Source organism: Sceloporus occidentalis, unplaced genomic scaffold (assembly GCF_023333645.1).
Source record: "Sceloporus occidentalis isolate IW3139 unplaced genomic scaffold, rSceOcc1.0.p SCAF_3, whole genome shotgun sequence".
NCBI classification, from domain to species: Eukaryota; Metazoa; Chordata; class Lepidosauria; order Squamata; family Phrynosomatidae; genus Sceloporus; species Sceloporus occidentalis.
The window spans coordinates 130427913-130447003 of NW_028316983.1; the positions used below are offsets into that span (position 1 = coordinate 130427913).

Consider the following 19091-nt stretch of genomic DNA (forward strand, 5'->3'; position numbering starts at 1 on the left):
AATGTCATGGGGAACCCTTGCCAAAGGCCTTACTGAAATCAAGATATACTATATCCACAGCATTCCCTTCATCCAACAAGCTGGTAATTTTATCAAAAAAAAAAAAAAAAAAGAGAGGTAAGATTTGTCTGGCATGACTTGTTTCTCTGAAATCCATGTTGACTTTTTTGTGATTTTGGAACTGCCTTCTAGATGTTCTAGATGGCAGCCTGACATTGTTTAGAACAGAATGCCCTGATCAATAAAAGTCAACACAGGTTTCTCAAAAACAAGTTGTGTCAGACAAATCTCCCTCTCTCTCTCTTTGATAGAGTTACAAGCCTGATAGACAAAGGGAATCCTGTGGATGTAGTATTTCTTGATTTCAGTAAAGTCTTTGACAAAGACCCCCATGTTATTCTACAACAATAGTTTCCCTATAAGCCCATCAGCTTGGCCAACTGTCAGGAATTCTGGGAACTGAAGGCAGAAAAAAAATGAAATGCAGATATAGGATGGGTGATACCTGGCTTGAAAATAGTACACATGAAAAGGATTTAGGAGTCTTAATAGACAGTGTGATGGACCAACTAAAAAGACCAGTATGACCCTATGCTGAATCAATGGAAATAATAGTGCCACTCCATTCTGTTTTGGTCAGATCACATCTGGAATAAAGTGTACCGTTTGGGGCACCACAATTCAAGAAGGATATTGACAAGCTGGACTGTGTCCATAGGAGGACGCCCAAAGTGGTGAAAGATCTGGAAACCATGCCCTCTAAGAAGAGGCTTAAGGAGCTGGGTATGTTTAGCCTGGGGAAGAGAAGGTTAAGAGGTGACATGATAGCCATGTTTAAATATTTGAAAAGGTGTCATACTGAAGAAGAAAATCCTCCTACTATATATTGTGTGAAAAATCCCAGAGGATCGAACTAGTTTCAGGAAAGGAATTAGGGATCACACTGAAAATGTACAATGGATAATGGAGTGCACAAGAGAATTTCACAGTCCCAAACTCTTGCTAACAGAGAGAAACAGAATGAGTGAATACATCTGTCCACTTTTCAGGATCAACCCTCAACCAACACTTCACTGGGCCAGTTGCCTTTCCGATATTGGACCGCCAAAGAATTGACAAACAAAGAGTGTGTTTGCCAGGCAGTTGACAGGGAATTCTATGACACAATCCTCCTTTATAGAATCATAGACTTGGAAGAGACCACAGGAGCAACCTAGTTCAAGCCCCCCCCCCCCCCCGTCATGAAGGAACACACAATCAAAAACACTCAACAGATGGCCATCCAGCCTCTGTTTAAAAATCTTCAAAAATGAGACTCTGAGGAAGCATGTTCCACTGTTGAACAGCTCTTACTGTCAGGACGTTCTTCCTAATGTTGAGCAGGAATCACTTTTCCTGCAGTTTGAATATACTGTTCCATGTCCTGGTCTCTGGAGCAGCTGAAAACGTGTTTGCTACATCCTCAACATGGCATCCCTTCAGATATTTAATCAGGACTATCATATCATCTCTTAACCTTCTCTTCTCCAGGCTAAACATATGCAGCTCCCTAAGTCTCTCTTCACAGGGCATGGTTTCCAGACCCACCACCATTTTGGTCACCCTCCTCTGGACACGTTCCCCCTTGTCACCATCTTTTTTGAATTCATATGATCCAGCAACCCAATACAAGGTCTCAAATGATAGTGGCTGTCTAAGCTGGTCTCCCTCAAAGAAACTGGACTGAGTGGAAGAGAAGGTTTAGCAGTATTTTAGTTTATCTTTTTTTTGGAACAGCCTTGGACTACTGAAGAAAAATCCATGAAAGGTAGTCAAAGAAGCGCACTGAAATGTTAAGGTTTTTTAACATTTTTTTGTAAAATGCATTTGCAAAAATTAGAGATATATTTTGAATGCCAAAAGTGCTTTATAAAATATGTAGATCTATTTTAGCTATCTAAAAGGTCTATTATCACCACTGCTTTCTAAACATACTTAAAAGTCTACATGCCCAATAAGATGTGAAACAGAAATGCTCGTCCATTTAAGCAAGCCAGAACTAGTTTGCTATATTAATTTTTAATCTGTTTTGTACATTATATACTTTCCAAGCAATTAATGCTCATCTTAACACAGAGCAGAATTATGAGCAGACAACATATATACCAAGATCTTAAGAGTAATCCACTATCCTTATTTCAGTAACTACAGAGAAATAGTTTCTGTAACTGTTTGTGGGTAATTTCCAATGGGGAGAATGTAGTGTTGTGCCTGGTACTGTACTGTTGTTCCTGTTTTGATTCTCTATGTACATGTTGCGTGTACACACACACTCTCATCCCAGGCACCTTTTCCTTAGTATGATAAAGGTGCCAATTTAATTTTTTGACTGCAGTTACTGTGAGGGAACATGTGTTTCATTGTACCATGAGGATGCACTGCTTTTTCTTTCCCCACCTGAACCTCACTCCCAGCTGGCAACATTCTGGCCTTGTTAGCAAAGTGCTGTCTCCTCTTATTTGCCCATATTATTAGCTGGATTTTTTTGGCTGAATTCTTCTGTTGTTATTTGTGCCAGGAAAACATGTGTGGTCCCTTTCCCTCAGGTCTTGTTTCCTGACTCCAGGGATGAGCTGAGAGGATGGAAGGTTTGTGTGTGTTAGAATAAAGCACATTTACTTCTAAATGCTCCAGCCTTTGAAAGTGCTGCTTGCTGAGATACAAAACTGAGATTGGTTTCGTGTGTTTTTTCCTCTCCTTCTCTTCCTTAGTTTCCCAGAGCAGAGACACTGTTTCCCCCTTCAGGGGAATCTTCTGTGAGAACTCTCTCTCTGGGGACATGCCTAGTTTCTGGTTGCTTTCCACAAAGTAAAATGGGAAAGCTGAGCAACTGGGGAGGGGAGACATGTAGGCAAGCACTTCTTCAACCGTCTGGCTGGAGGAGATGTGAGCTCCTTTCCAGAAGGGGAGAGAAAAGTGGGTTCCTCAATAAAACAAAATTGGAGCTGAGAGAGGGGTAGGCCCCTCCTTTTTGTTTCTCGGGGTGGAAGGACATCTAGAGCAGTGGTTCTCAACCTTCCTAATGCCATGACCCTTTAATATAGTTCCTCATGTTGTGGTGACCCCCAACCATAAAATTATTTGTTTTCCGATGGAAATATGTGTTTTGCGATGGTCTTAGGCAACCCCTGTGAAAGGGTCGTTCGATCCCCAAAGGGGTCGTGACCCACAGGTTGAGAACTGCTGATCTAGAGAAAGATGGGAGGTCTAGCCAGCCAAGAGTATGGTGCTGTGCCCCCTTTCTGTGTTGAAACAAAATGATGAGTAAGCTCAAACAAACACACTTTTCCTTCCTCTTTCACTGGAATGAGAGTAGTCAAAACGCTAGTGAGGTTTAACAGAGAGGTTATGCAAAGGAATTTTCAATTCTGAATGGAGAGGATTACATCAGGCTAGTAAGTATCATACGGTGTGCGCATCATGATGATTTGTTGGGGGAAGGGACAAGCAATGTTGACAGTGGTACAGGATTATTCATGCCCTTAACCACTCCCCGGTTTACAAGGTCAAAACATCTGGAAGAGCACATGAAAGATTAAATGGCAGGGGATAAAGAGGACATTTCTGAAAAGTAACGTTTATAGCTAGATTGGTTTTGCATAAAATATTTTTTTTAAAAAAAATTCTGGTGCATTTGTAACTATGAGAAATATGTATCTGTGTGCAGATTCAGCGCCTCAAATACTATCTCCTGAAATGGTTAAATCTCAACAACTGTTTTCTTTCAGATCCACTTCCTTGTATTCTGTATTCTTGTATTTTTGAAGGACTGCAAGAGGTACTCAGCTTTATGCTCTACTCTTCGTACAAATGACTGCCAGTTCACCTACTAGGTTGCCTTGCCATGTCAACAGAAGCTTCTTAAACACACTGCCCTAGTTCTCTGTACTGGTGGCAAGTGAGTAGCTTAAGGGTATCAATTTAATTACTCACTCACTGATTTGTGGGTATTAATGAGCTGGCAGACTCTGTTAACAAACACAGCTCAGGAGCAAGCGTCTTCCTTAGGTCACGTATTTTTAAAATTACCTCAGGGGAATTCCAGTTACTGGTAACAATGCTGGGCCTATACTCTGCTATGTAATCAAGCATCAATGTAACATAGTTTTGCTTGCTGTATTTGCAACTTGTCATTTCAACTGAACTTATGTAAACATGCTTTATGCAACGTCAGTATGCTAATTAATGCCTTGTAGGAACCAAAAGTTCACATACTGAATTTGGCTCACCCAAAGGCCTCAAGTTAGGCCGATTTCGATCCCTGAATAAGTTGCTGAGGCAGACAAGCAATCAATTCATGGAAGCTAGAAGGGTGTATGTGCATGAAACTACATGCATGTATGAATGGAGTGTGTATGAGAAAGGAGGAGACCATATCTCTTTAGTTTTTGGCAACCTCCTCTGCTGGCATTAGCCTCCCCCAAACAGTTTTCCAAGTAGGGTTGCCAGAATGAAAACTGGAAAAGACTTCCTACCTTTAATGGTTGTATAGAAGAGGGGCTTTCAGCATCTGGTGCTTGTTAGCCTGATTGTGGGCAAAGCAACAGCCGAAATCCCTCCTCCTACACAACCATTAAAACTATAGCAGCTGTCTCCAGTTTTCAATACGGCAGCCCTATTTCCAAGAGAGCAATCCAGACCTCAGGCCAAAAAGACCCACCTTATTCTAAAGATATCGTTTCAAATCGAAAACTAGTTTGTCAGTACTGCACTACCTCCTCTTAAAGGACAAACCAAGATTTGAAAGGCCTACCTCAGCCCACTTACTTCATCAGTCCTGCCATTCTCTTTCCACCGTTAAGATGGCAAAGAATAAACCAAGAATCACATTTCAGAGGGCCAGATTTGGGAAATTTAGTGATTACTACTATCCACAGGGCTCATAAGATGTGGCTAACCTTGGTAGTCAACTATAGTCACTGGTCTTCTTCCTTTCCTTGCTTCACATGCTTGTTACAGGCCAGTCCCATTGAAAACATCCCAGTAACCATAATGATATATCTCAAGACAGGGCAACGTTTGTCAGGGGACAATGTGAATGTAGAAATGAAATCAGGCCTTTCAGGTCAGTTTCCCAGTCCATCTTCCAAGATAAAGTGCCCTGCTAATGTATCTTAACCACAAGCTAGAATCATGGGCAACTGCAAAGGCAGCCAAGCAAGGAATGAAGACGCCCCCAATATGCATCCTCACTTTTTATTCAAGCTTGAAAGGAAAATGCTGTGGCAGGATAATTGCTTATATCTAAACACAAGCAGAGTACATTTCCCTTGGTACTGGGTAACCATAACACAAAGGTTCCCAGATGTCTTAATTGTTCCATGAGCAAGTGGAGAATCCTGTATTAGCAGCAGCAAATTAAAGAAGTGGCATGCAGCATAAAATTAAGGTTGAAATCCCATGCACACTTACTCAAGTACACACTCAACTGAACCCAATGGGAGTTTCTTCCAAGTAACAGTACACACTATTTAGTTATAGGAAGGGAAGAAGTATGTGGCAAGTGTGAGCAATACATGATTAATAAGGAAAGAAGAGATAGCAGAATGGTTCTCAGCTTGCAAAGGGGTCAGACTTAGGCCTAAAGCAGATAGGCCAAAAGGAGTGGCTTTGGGCCACATTGGGGGGGGTGGCATTTACACGACGCACACCCTGAATGTGACTGGAAGCTGCCCTAATCCTGCACCAACCCAGAAGAACCAGCATTAAAAGGAGCAGCAAAAAGTTACTCCTTGCCAGAGGCTGGGTTGAGGACTTTAGTGGCAGCCTGGAACGGGGCTGGGAGCACGCAGTTGTCACAGACCTGGTGTGAGCAGTGCCGACACGGCCACGTACCACTCTTTTACCTCTGTCTTTATGACCCATGGGGTCATTGAACACTCAACATGTTCAATCTGTATGCAGAAAACATCATATGCAGAACAGATTTAGACTCGGAGAAAGGTGAGTGAAAATCAGAGTATCAGTAATCTAAGACACACAGATGACACCATATTGCTAGCAGAAAACAACAAGGACTTGGAACAATTACTACAAAAGAAAGAAAGAAAGTGCAGGTTTAATGTTGAACATTAACAGAAATAATGACTATGGAAAATTTACAGAAATTTAATTTAGATGACTATGGCCTGTTACAGACAGCCAAAATAAAGCTGCTTCGAGTCACAGTGGAGGTATGGTATTTCAATGATGCATGCGTCCTAAGAGTCCAGAAGCCACACCAAAGCCACGCTCCAGTCCTTAGGGCTGGAGCGTGGCTTTGGTGCGACTTCTGGACTCTTAGGATGCATGCATCATTGAAACACCATACCACCACTGTGACTCGAAGCAGCTTTATTTTGGCTTTCTGTAACAGGCCAAAGAAATAGAAATAGTAAAAGAGTTCCCCTAACAAGGATAAATCATTAATCAGAACGGAGATTGCAAGAAGAAAATTAGGGCTGGAGAGGACAGCTATACAAGATCCTAAAGTACAAAGAAGAAAAAAAACCTGAACACTAAAGTTAGGATAGTCCAAGCAATTGTATTCCTCATCACCATGTACAGATGTGAAAGCTTGACAGTGAAGAAGGCTGACAGAAGGAGAATCAACTCATTTGAAATACTGTATGGTGTTGGAGAAGAGTGCTGGGATACCATGGATGGCCAAAAAGACAAATGGGGCCTAGAACAGATCATGCCTGAATTCTCACCGGAAGCCAAGATGACCAAATATACTTCAGACACATCATGAGAAGGAATGACTCACTAGAAAAATCAATAATGCTAGGAAAGGTGGAAGGTAGTAGAAAGAGAGGAAGACCATATGCCAGATGCATGGACTGAATCAAGGAAGCCATAGCCCTGGTAGTGCAGGACCTGAGCAGAGCAGTTGAAGACAGAGGGGCTTGGGGATGCCTCACTCAAGAGGTTGCCATGAGTAGATGTTGACTGAAAGACAGTTAACAACAACAACAACAACGAGATAACAAGTGTGGAAGCAAAGAATAACAAAACTAAGAGAAGAGCAAGATAGCTATGCAACAATATGTCATAAGAACAACCAACAATATTTCATAAGAAATGGCTGCAAAGCTACACACACATATTTGCTTCAGAATAAATATGCAGGACAAACAAAATGCTGCAGTTGTGAAGCTTCACTTAATACATGGTTAATTCCACAGACTTACTGCTATCTCTTCTTGCGGGGCGGGGGGGGGGGGGACAGATAGGGAAGAGACACAGTCTTGCACAGTGACTTCAGATTCCTGGATTTCTGCATTGTTTTCCAGAAACAGCTCTCATTTTTGCTCACGGTTGGGTGGGGTAAACTCTAAAAGAACCAGTAGCTGGATGAACTGTGTGACAATCATATCCATGGAAAGCCATGTTGGCCATATAGCAAAGTAGAATAACATTCAAAATTTACAGAACAGTGGCCTGTTACAGACTGCCAAAATAAAGCTGCTTCGGGTCTCTTTGGGGGTATGCTATTTAAATGATGCATGGGTCCTAAGAGTCCGGAGGTCGTGCCAAAGCCACACTCCATTCCCAAGCACTGGAGTGCAGCTTTGGTGCAGCTTCTGGATTCTTAGGATGCATGCAGCATACCTCCAAAGAGACCCAAAGCAGCTTTATTTTGGCAGTCTGTAACAGGCCAGTGATACCTTTATTGTACCAACCAAAATACACAAAATACATATCACAAGATTTCAAAGCTCCACTAGCTTCTTCATCAGGCAAAAGTGTTAAAAATCATACAGGATTTTTTTTTTTAGCTGATGTTAGCCACAGGCCTGCATTTTGTCAAGAAGTTGTTGGTGCTGTTCGGAATTACAATAGTATGAAGGCATATTTATGCAGGCAAAACACTCCTCTTTCTGGCAATGTGGTACTGGGAGACAAAACCATTTTAAAGTCCAGGAAATAAAATTTAAATTTCATTAGCAACACAAAAAGGTACTTCCGATAGGAATTACGTTATGATGCATAGATATCCCTCCATACCATTTTAACTCCAAACACCAACAACATCTTGACAAAATGCAGGCCTGTGACTAACATCATCAATTTCTTTCCCTCCTGTTTGATTTTTAACACCTTTGCCTGATGAAGAAGCCAATGGAGCCTTGAAAATTTATCATGTGCATTTTGGTTAGTCCAATAAATGTATCGCCTGTTTTGTGGATTTTGGATGTCTGACAATCAGTTACAATCTATGACTTGGAGTGGGTGAGATAGGACCTTAAAGATGCCAGTTGAAAAGAAACCCTTTTAAAAAGGAAAATGGGAGGGGAAGAGAAGAGAAGAAAGTGATCTGCTCTCAGGCCTATAATAGCTTGTCTGGCTGTAATAGTTTGGAGGGGAGGTATCTGAGAGATGAATCAAAGCCTCCTCTCCCTCTGCAACTCATGAATGCTTCACAAATGAAGCAAAGAAAGTGGGGGAAATGTAACACTGCTTCTATGTAGGCCCAAGGAGCCCCAGACCCAAATCTATTGCCTTGGGCCAGGGAAGTATAGTATTTGCCCAACAGAACCTATTGGTGGTGGTGGGGGGGGGGGGAATCTTGGCTAGACTGCTATACAGAATAGTTTTCAAGAGGAACTGCAGGCAAGAAGGAGAGGGTTAACACTCCCCCTTTAAGGACTGTGGGGAGGGGATCTCCATAGCAATAAAACTGTGAGAAAAAACTTCCACTGCTGCCAATGGAAGCTTTTTATCTATACTTAAGGAATAAAGGAGGGGACATCATTTACTTTCAAGCAGTGGGGAAGGGGGGAGAAAGAGGAGGGAGAGAAAAGTGGGGCAAAAGAGACAAGCCATCACCAAATGAAGATATAATTCCAGAAATCTCTGAGTGGAGAAAGGCAGGGAGCCCTCCCTTCCACCATTTGCTCCCTCAGCCACCTATTCTGCTTTCCAGACTCTGTCTCCTTTGTGCTGACTTGTCATCCTTCTATCCTTCTGCTCCTTACCTGAAAGCCTGATGTTTTGCTTTTTTCATCAGTGAGAAGGCAGGATAAATGTTGGGGTGTGCATACTTTTCTCCCTACCCTGAATTCCTGAAATGCTGCACAGCCCAATCTGTGAGGACTCTCAGTCAGACCAGAATTTGGAGATCATGCCCTGTCCTCCAGCAGCTATTTGCCCCATTAGGGAAAAGACTTTTACATTTTTCTCTCTGGTGAGGGTCACCAGCAAGCAGCTTTTGATCAGAGAAGTGATTTATATTGAAAGACTGAAACCTCCTCTCTTAGTGCTGTACTCTTTGTTATGGCATGGGCCTCTCAGCTGTTTGTAATAGACATTTCAGAGAGGAAATAAGGGTCCAGGGGCAAAATGGAATGCATCAGGACTGTAAATTACAGCCAGGGATTCTATCTGCCATTTTCAATTCTTGCAGCAATAGAAGGCAACCTTTTCTTCTACTATTAAAGAAAAAAAAGAAACATTAACGAACCCTACAGATTGGCAGTGAAGAAGAGTATGCCTGTTCCTCCCAAGCAGCCACAAAGAGTCTCTGAAGATCTACTTAAAGTTACCCACTTTCTAACAGCCACAAGAGAGTCTATAGACCAGGGGTAGGCAACCTGTGGCCCGCGGGCCGGATGCGGCCCAGCGAGGCCTTGGGACCGGCCCCAGCCCGGTCCTGCCGCCGATTGCCGCCGGGGCCTTTGGCCTCTCGCGCGCAGGGGCAAGGGGGGCAATTGTCTATAGACACCTCAGAAACATGCATTTATATTAACATTTTAAAAAAAAAATCAGCAATTTTTTTGCGTGTCCTCCACTTTTTTAAAAAAAGTGTCCACCATTTGAAAATTTTGTCCTACATTTGTCCCGGTTTATTTATTTATTTAAATTTTTTAAAAATTATTTAATTATTTATTTTTTGGCTTCGGCCCCCCAGTTGTCTGAGGGACAGCAACCCGGCCCCCGGCTCAAAAAGGTTGCCTACCCCTGCTATAGACATAGTCAGGTGAATAGGTAAGGGAGTGAATAGGTGAGAAAATCATTACCTTTTTATTATGTATACAACTATATACATAATAGCAACATTTGACTGAACAGGTGAAAACATCAATTTGTTGTTGCCGTGTATCAAGTCATTTCTCACTTATGGCAACCTAGGGTTCTCTTAGCAAGATTTGTTTAGAGGTTTGCCATTGCCTTCTCTTGAGGCTGTGAGCATGTGCCTTGCCCAAGGTCACCCAGTAGCTTTCATGGCTGAGCTGAAAATCAAACCATAGTCTCCAGAATTTTAGTCCAATACTCAAACCACTAGCCACACTGGCTCTATACATTAGCTTTTATTATGTATGAAACTATGTACATAATAGTAAAATTATGCCATGCATTTCAGAATACCTTTTTAGGTTGTAAGCCTGAGGGCAGGGAAACGTCTAATTAAAAAGATTGTATGTACAGTGCTGTGTAAATTTACAGTGCTTTATAAATAAAGGTTAATAATGATAATAATAATAATAATAATAATAATAATTCAATTAAGGGTGAAGGTACATGGACCTTTCAGGTGGTTATTTTCTTTGAAGAATGTTGGGAGGGGACCCAATCCTTTTATACAATGTGTTGGGAAACATACAAGTACACAGTCTAAGGCATGTAATCCTGGCAAACTCAGTGACATCTTAAACTTTAGCTAGTGCTCATGTTGACTTCTGCTAGCCACATGGGGAAGTAATACATAGCCATGTTTATTGATCCACCATGATTTGGTTCAGACATAACCTGAAATCCTAGTTTCCGATCCACACAATGAATCTTGGCACATTCTCTTTTGAGCTCTAAAGGATCAAAAGTGTCTGTTTTAAACCAACAATACTTCTCTGAGATGTACAGACGTCTGAGACTGTAGTTTGTTTAAATGCGTTTAGGCAAAAACAAACAACAACAACAACAAAAACCAGGATCTGAAATCAGCATTTGGAGATAGCTATGAAGTTCAACTTCTCCTTAGGGTGTCACTATGTCACCCCTCCAGCATGACTGCTCAGACTGCCTGTGATTGAAACAGGTTTTGTGAGACCTCTGGCATCCAGACTATGATGAGCTTTGTTCTTCTAAGTGGCCAAGCACCCACCGTAACCCCATCAAAAGACAGCTAGAACACTCCTGTCACACTTTATGACTACAATATTCAGCTCCTGCAAGAATATTTAGCCCTACTGCAGAAAAAGGCCGTGTAATAGGATCTGCATGTATGTGTGTCCATGTGTCTTAGATGGGGGAGGTGGACCAAAGGCTTTTTGTTTTTACATGTTCCAAAGCTGAACTTCCCTGTTTATTCCTAAATCCATTTGTCAGTCCCAACTAAAGAAGACCTAATAAACCAATGGAAGTTACCTAATGGATGACTTAGCAAGTTCCTATTGATTCCTCCAGTTAGGAACTCTGAAGTCTTAGTCCTTCATTAAACATCTTCTTCATTAAACATTTTAAATACCTTCCTACAGCAACTGCAACACAGGGCTTCAATAGTCCATTTTGAAGCCAAGAGGAGATTTCAGTTCTTCAGGGTTTTCCTGGAAGCCAGCTGTCTTCACTTGTTTATGTTAACCTGATCTGACAGTTGGAGCTCCATCACAACAGTCTAAATTAGTGCAGGCTTAACTAGGAACCAAGCGAAATTGTGAAATATCTAGTTATATGGAAATCATACCGCTATTCTATAAGTATGTCTAAATCGTGAAGTCGAAGGCTTTCATGGCCGGCATCCATAGTTTTTTGTGGGTTTTTCAGGCTATGTGGCCATGTTCTAGCAGAGTCTCTTCCTGACATTTTGCCGGCATCTTCAGAGAATGTCTAAATCCTTCAGGTCATTAAGGTCAGCAGAAGACATTTTTGTGCCCAAGGTAAAAAAATCCAAATGGCACTCTTTTAGCACAAAAGATGAGGATATTTCCTATTTGCCATCAGGTTGACTTTTGACATATACCAATTCTATGATGGAGAGACCTCCATGGACCCTGCACTTCAACAGTCCTGCTCAGGTCTTGCAAATGCAGGGCTGTAACCTCCTTATCTGAATCAATCTTTCTGTAACATAGTCTTCCACTTCTGCTACTGCCTTCTATTTTTCCCAGCACTAGGTTGAAACAAATAAAGGAACAAAGTAAGAGGCACACGGCAAACGGGAAAAGTGAAGAGGAAGGAGGAGGCAGCAGTATGGTATCACTGCTGTGGCAGACTATAATGTGAAGCAGAAATGTAATTGCCACATCTTTGCTGAACTATACTCATAACATTTCAGAGTGGCTCCCTATAAATAAGGCTTTAACTGGGTTAAGAGAGGCAGTAGAGGACCTGACATAGATTACTCATCCAATCACTGCAATTCATGAAAGCATCTATACTATATTTAACAAATGAGCATCTATCTAATCATCTAAAAGTAGAACAGGATGTGGTATGGTGTTTGTATTTTATTGCAGTGTGAAACAGACGAAAGGTAGAAACCTGAAGGAAAGGAGGAAGTGGGATCTGGCCAGGGAACAAGTTGCAGAGGAATCCAGGAAGTGAGACTGACCAAGAGCTAAGTACTGAGAGAGTGTCAGAAGGGCCATTCTCATTCAGAAACTTTACACACTTTATGTGGGGCCAAGACCAGGAACATTACCTACTACCAGATAAGGAATGACTGCAGAGAAGCACTCCAATCAAACCCTGGCGGAGGAAGGGTAAAAGCATTGTTAATGATAAATAAGCAGAAAAGTCTCCTTCTTTGGAGGTTTTTAAACAGAGGCTAGATGGCCATTTGTCAGGAGTGCTTTGATTGTATATTCCTACACGGCAAGGGGTTGGACTGGATGGCCCTTGAGGTCTCTTCCAATGCTATGATTCTATGAAACAGACACAATGAATTCAAAATAATGCCAAAACACATGAACCTGCACCTACTGCATAGGCGATACTTTTATCAGTGGCACTTTTTTATATACTTACAAGATTTGTGATAATAAAATTGAATCCAAACTGGTGTGGACTTTGTAGTGGATTTTACCTATCATTTTATAATATTTCCTCAACATGAAAAAACTACAAACTGCTTTGCTGTATCTGCTCAGCTGGTTGGACATTAATACACTGCAGTTACAGGGCTCATTTAATGAGCGTCTGATTCATTTTGATCCCACTCTGAGGGCAGCACATAATTCACTCCCCACCCACACCCAGTTTTATCTCTGTGACAACCTTGTGGGATAAGTTAGGCCAGGAGAGGATGACTGGATCAAGGTGACGTACGGAGCTTCATGGCAGAGGGGTAATGTAGGCAGTAGTTTTGTCTTCAGTACTCAGACCCGCAAAAAAAAAAAAGGGGGGGGGGGGCGGGAGAGACAGGTTGGAGATTGCTGGTCAACATTTTGAATTTTAGCTTTTCAACCAAAGAACTACCAACCCTGCTTTGAACTGTGTGTTGTGTGTCTTCAAGTCCTTTCCGACTTACGGTGCCCCAAAGGCATGGGGTCTTCTTGGCAAGATTTGTTCAGAGAAGGTTTGCCATTGCCCTTCCCTGAGGCTGAGAACATGTGACTTGCCCAGGGTCACCTACTGGGTTTCATAGCCAAGCGGGGAATAGGACCCTGGTCTTCATTATTACTCAGACCAGCAAGAAAGAAAAAGAAAAAGGCAAAGGGGAGATTGCTGGTCAATATTTTACATTTTAGCCTTTCACCCAAAGAACTGCCAGCTCTGCTTTGAAATGCCTCACCTATTTTTGCCTCTTCAGCTAACAAGCAACAACCTGAATCTCTCCAACCTATCGCATTACCCTTTATAACAGGGATTTTTGTACAATGGGATCCCAGAGCTGGTACTGCTCTGAGATGAAGGAAACTATCCAACAACTTGGGCATATCCAAATAGTACTGTCTGGAGGAGGAAGAGGAGGTGCAGGGGACAAAGACGTTGTCCTCAAGTCCTGTTGTGGTGTGCTTATTAGAACAAGAGAAACAAAAGAGCAACTTTGTGAGGAAGAGGACCTGGTTGAATGTTGTTGTTGTTATTAAGTGCCTTTGAGTCAATTCTGACTCATGGCAAGCAACTCTGTGGATGAGACACCTCCAAGACCCCCACTACTCTGCTTAATTCCCGTAAATTCAGACCTATGGCCTCCTTAATAGAGTCTAGCATTCAGTCTCCCTCTCTACTTCCCTCTACCTTTCCTAGTATTATTGTCCTTTTCAATGAGTTGTGCCTTTTCATGATGTGTCCAAAGGACAACAGCCTCAAATTTTATCGATTTTGGCTTCCAGGGAGATTTCTGGCTTGATTTGACCTAGGACCCATTTGTTGCAACATTAACCACCTAAGATATGCAGATCACACCGCAATATTAGCAGAAGACATTCAGGAATTGTAACAGTAAATAAGGAAGGTCAAAGATGAAAGTGCTGAAGCAGGTCTGATGCTGAACATAAAGAAAACAAAAATAATGACCACAGAAGAAATACACAAATTCAATCTAGACAATGTTGAAATTGATTTAGTTAAAGAATTCCCACATCTAGGATCAAACATTGACCAGAATGGAGGCTGCAATCAAGAAATAAGAAGACTAGGAATGGGAAGGGCAGCTATGAATGAACTGGAAAAGATGCTGAAGAGCAAATATGTAAAATTGAGCACTAAAATCACAATTGGCGAGGACATTGTATTCCCAATTACCTTGTACAGATATGCCAGCTGGATAGTGAAGGAAGAAGAAAGAAAATCAACTCATTTGAAACGTGGTGCTGGAGAAGAGTATTTAGGATACCATGGACAGCCATGAAGACAAACAAATGGGTTGTTGAACAGACCAGACCAGGGCTCTCCTTGGAAGCAAAGATGATCAAGTTGGCCACATAAAGAGAAGACATGGATCACTAGAAAAAACAGTAATGCTAGGTAAAGTCAAAGGCATTCATGGCCGGCATCCATAGTTTTTTGTGGGTTTTTCGGGCTATGTGGCCACGTTCCAGAAAAGTTTCTGGAACATGGCCACATAGCCAGAAAAACCCACAAAAAACTAAGTAATGCTAGGAAAGGTAAGGGATAGAAGAAAGAGAGGAAGCAGACAGATGGATAAACTCAATCAGGGGAGTTATAGGCAGGAGCTTGCAGGATCCAGTCTCTGAGGTCTTTAAACAGAGGCTGGGTGGACATGGTATGCTTTGATTGAGAGTTCCTGCATGGTACGGGGTTGGACTGGATGGCCCTTGAGGTCTCTTCCAACTCTGATTCTATGATAGGGATTCTTGGAGATGTTGCACTAACAACAACAACAACAACACCTTTAGCACTCTTCTCCAGCCCCAATCTCAAATGAATTTATTTTCTTTCTATCCCCTTTCTTCCCTGTCCAGCTCTCACATCCATACCTGGTACTGCACCCACACTGGAGAAATAACCCAGTTTGGCAATGCTTTAACTCTTTTTCTGGCTCAAGGCTATGGGATTCTGGGAGTTGGCGTATGTTGTGGGGCCCAGAGTGAAGCTTTGCTCCACTGTGGGCCCACAATAAACTCCAACTCCCAGAATTCCATAGCCTTGAGCCAGATAGAGAGTTAAAGTGGTGCCAAACCGGGTTATTTCTCCAGTGTGGGTGCGGCCATGATAATAGGTAATACACGTTTTTAACTTCAGTGCTCAGTTGTTATCCCTTTTCCCTTTAGGATTTTCTTCAGTCCTTTCATGGCTGCCCTCCCCATCCCCAGCTTTATTTCTCTGCAGTCTCCCTTCTGTCCATTGGAGACAACAACAACAACAACCACACTTCCCGCAAAACTAGACTAGGTCGGAAATACACCTGCTTAATATGTTAAATACGATTCCCCCAGATACAGAAAGGAAATGATGGAGAATGTTATTGTATATGATGGCACACAACTATGGAAAAAAGCAGAACTCTCAATGTTGGAGGACTGTTTATTGAAAGTATTGGGTATGTAAGGAATGAACAGGTTAACTTCGTGGCTAAATTATAAGGATATAGATAAGACAGAAGAAGAACGGTTCCCAGAAAGCGATGGCAATGACAAAGCAAGTTGGAGGATTAGGAAAGAGAGATATTGGTAGGAGTTAGTGAAGAAGGGAGGTATAAGGGAGGATAGAGATAAGGAGGAGGAAGGAAGGTTTGAGTGTGGTCATATGTGTGTGTCTTGGATAGATCTGACTGTATTAGATGATTGACTCTAGATTCTGATGTGTGTTAATGTTGGGCTGATCGTTAGCATTAATAAAAATATGATTTTAAAAAGAGAGAGATGATGATGATAAAACAATATGAACAACAGTAGTAGAAACGACGAACGGTGCCTAGGAAATCTCGATAGATATTTCATCCGGGGACAATAAAGACAAATGATGCTTAATTGGTAGCGATAGGACTTAGTGCCAAGAAAAGTGCGCACGGTTTATACAGATAAAGAGTTAATATTATATTATAGAGAACACAATAAATGGTATAATGTATAGATTTAGGTGATGTAAGACTGGAGTGAGAATTATAGTGAGATAATTTGTGATTGCAATTGTGTATGAACAGAAGTTTTTTGCATTTTATAATTCATATACTTTATAATGTATTGACTTTATTGTCTGTATCTGCAGAGCTATACAAGAATAGTAAATAATAATAATAATAATAATAATATAATTAGAAAACAAAAACATTAAAAAACACACTAGAAATTTACAGTGCTTTATAAATAAAGCTTAATAATAATAATAATAATAATAATAATAATAATAACAACAACATGGGAAACTGTGCCATGGAAAGTCTCCCAATAGGCGACACTAGTGCTCCCAGGTACCAAGAATGGGTCCCAATGCACAAAAAGGGTGAAGGTGGGCAGAGAGCCTGGCTGTGAGTTTAGTCCCCTCCATGCTCCATCCCCTTCCCTCCCCTCCCCTTCCCTTCCCATCGCCTTACCTGTCCTCCTGAACCGCGCTCCTTCTTTCCCTGCCGCTGCGTCAGAGACACTACTCTTTCTTTCCCCAGAGGAGCCGAAGAAAAGCTCACCCTCTGGTGACGTCACCGCAGGAGTGGCGGTGGCACAACGGAGGACGACCCAAAGGAGGCTCTTCTTCTTGCATGCGCACAGACCGCGGCGTTTTGCGAGCATGCGCGCTGGTGCCGCGTGAGGGGTCTCTTGCGCGTGAGGGGTGGGCGGGGCCCAGAGAGAGAGAGAGAGGGGATTCGGCCGCCCCGCCCCTTCCTTCGATTCTCATATTGGCTGTCCCTTGGGGCATCGCCACTCCTGCAGTGACGTCACCAGAGGGGGAGATGTTCTTCTCTCACAAGGCCCCAAGGGCCGCTGTGGCGTAATGGTTTGAGCGTTGGACTAGGGCTCTGGAACACCGGGTTCGATTCCCGGTTGGGCACTAGAGTCACAATAGTCTCAGCTTTTCATGGGAAGGCAATGGCAAACTGAAGAAATCTGGCCCATGATAAAAGCCTTAGGCCACTGGGCAGGAGGATGAAATGGAGGGTCATGTCCTGGAAAAGGAGGACCTCTAGTCACCCCAGTGGAGGGGATGGGCAGGGTGACCAAGCACGTCCTCGTTTCCCCGGACATGTCCTCCATTTCAGCCTTCTGTCCAGGAAGAATGTCAAAATGTCCTCCATTTTGAGCATGACTAAAAAGCATGTCTTGATGTTAATGTTTTTAGTTTTTCATTTGGTCATGCCCATCCATTTTTCTTCCATGCCCTCCATTTTGAGCATGATTAAGAAGCATGCATTTACATTTATGTTTTCAGCGTGTTCTTTGGTCCTGTGCTCCATTTTCCTTGAATGTCCTTCATTCAAGGGTTTACATTTCTATGAGTGTGCCCAGCTTTTTATTTAGTCGTGTCCTCCATTTTTCTTTCATGTCCTCCATTGTGAGCATGACTAAGAAGCATGAATTGATATTAATTAGTGTTTTTGCTTTTCATTTTGTCATGCCCCCCTTTTTTTTCATGTCCTCCATTGTGAGCATGACTAAGAAGCATGAATTGATATTAATGTTTTCAGCTTTTCCTTTGGTCCTGTCCTCCATTTCCCTCGAATATCCTCCATTCTGAACATGACTAAGAAGCATGAATTGATATTAATTAGTGTTTTTGCTTTTCATTTTGTCATGCCCCCCATTTTATTTTCATGTCCTCCATTTTGAGCATCCCTGAGCTCAAAAGCATGGATTTCTGTTTCTATGAACGTTTATAGAATGTCTTAACGCCAACATTCAGGCAGAACCTAGAGTAGAGGCATCCAGAGCCTCCGTGGACTTTGTTAAACTGGATCGGTTTGAGTTGGTAAGTACCGATGATGTGGACAAGATCCTCGGAAGTGTTCGGAAAACGACCTGCTCTCTCGATCCCTGTCCCTCATGGCTAGCAGCCCAGGGGGGACCGGCAGTGACTTCACTGTTACGCCGGATCATTAATACATCCTTGAGGGAAGGGCAATTTCCATCTGATCTCAAATTGGCCATGGTAAAACCTTTATTAAAAAAGCCCTCCCTCGACCCCCTGATACATAATAATTATCGGCCAGTTTCACTGCTGCCATTTCTGGGGAAGGTGATCGAGAGGGCGGTTGCACTCCAGCTTCAGGCGGTCTTGGATGAAACGGATTATCTGGACCCATTTCAAACTGGCTTTCGGGCGGGTTACGGGGTTGAGACGGCCATGGTCGCCTTGGTCGATGATCTCCGTCTGAGCATCGACGGGGGAAGCGTGTCCCTGCTGGTGCTCTTGGACATCTCAGCGGCTTTCGATACCATAGACCATGGTATCCTTCTGGGGCGCCTGGCAGAGGTGGGAATCGGGGGCACTGCGCTTCAGTGGTTCCGGTCCTACCTCTCCGGGAGGTCCCAGATGGTGCAGCTGGGAGACGTGTGCTCCGATGAGAGGGCCCTTAAAACTGGGGTCCCTCAAGGAGCCATTCTGTCTCCCATGCTATTTAACATTTACATGAAACCGCTGGGAGAGATCATCCGGAGACATGGGGCGCGGGGTTATCCGTACGCTGATGACACCCAAATAATCTTCTCTATGTCTCCGACTGATGCAGTGACTGA

General features: G+C 42.6%; 1 protein-coding gene across 1 annotated transcript in view; it reads right to left on the reverse strand.

Moving 5' to 3' along the window:
* The window catches only part of CYSTM1 (cysteine rich transmembrane module containing 1), a 58111-nt gene extending 40968 nt beyond the window's left edge, over positions 1-17143 (reverse strand). Inside the window, exon 1 of the mRNA XM_089516287.1 lies at positions 16958-17143. The gene's annotated coding sequence lies outside the window, so the exon portion shown is untranslated. The remainder of the gene's footprint in view (positions 1-16957) is intronic.
* Positions 17144-19091: the final 1948 nt, after the last annotated feature.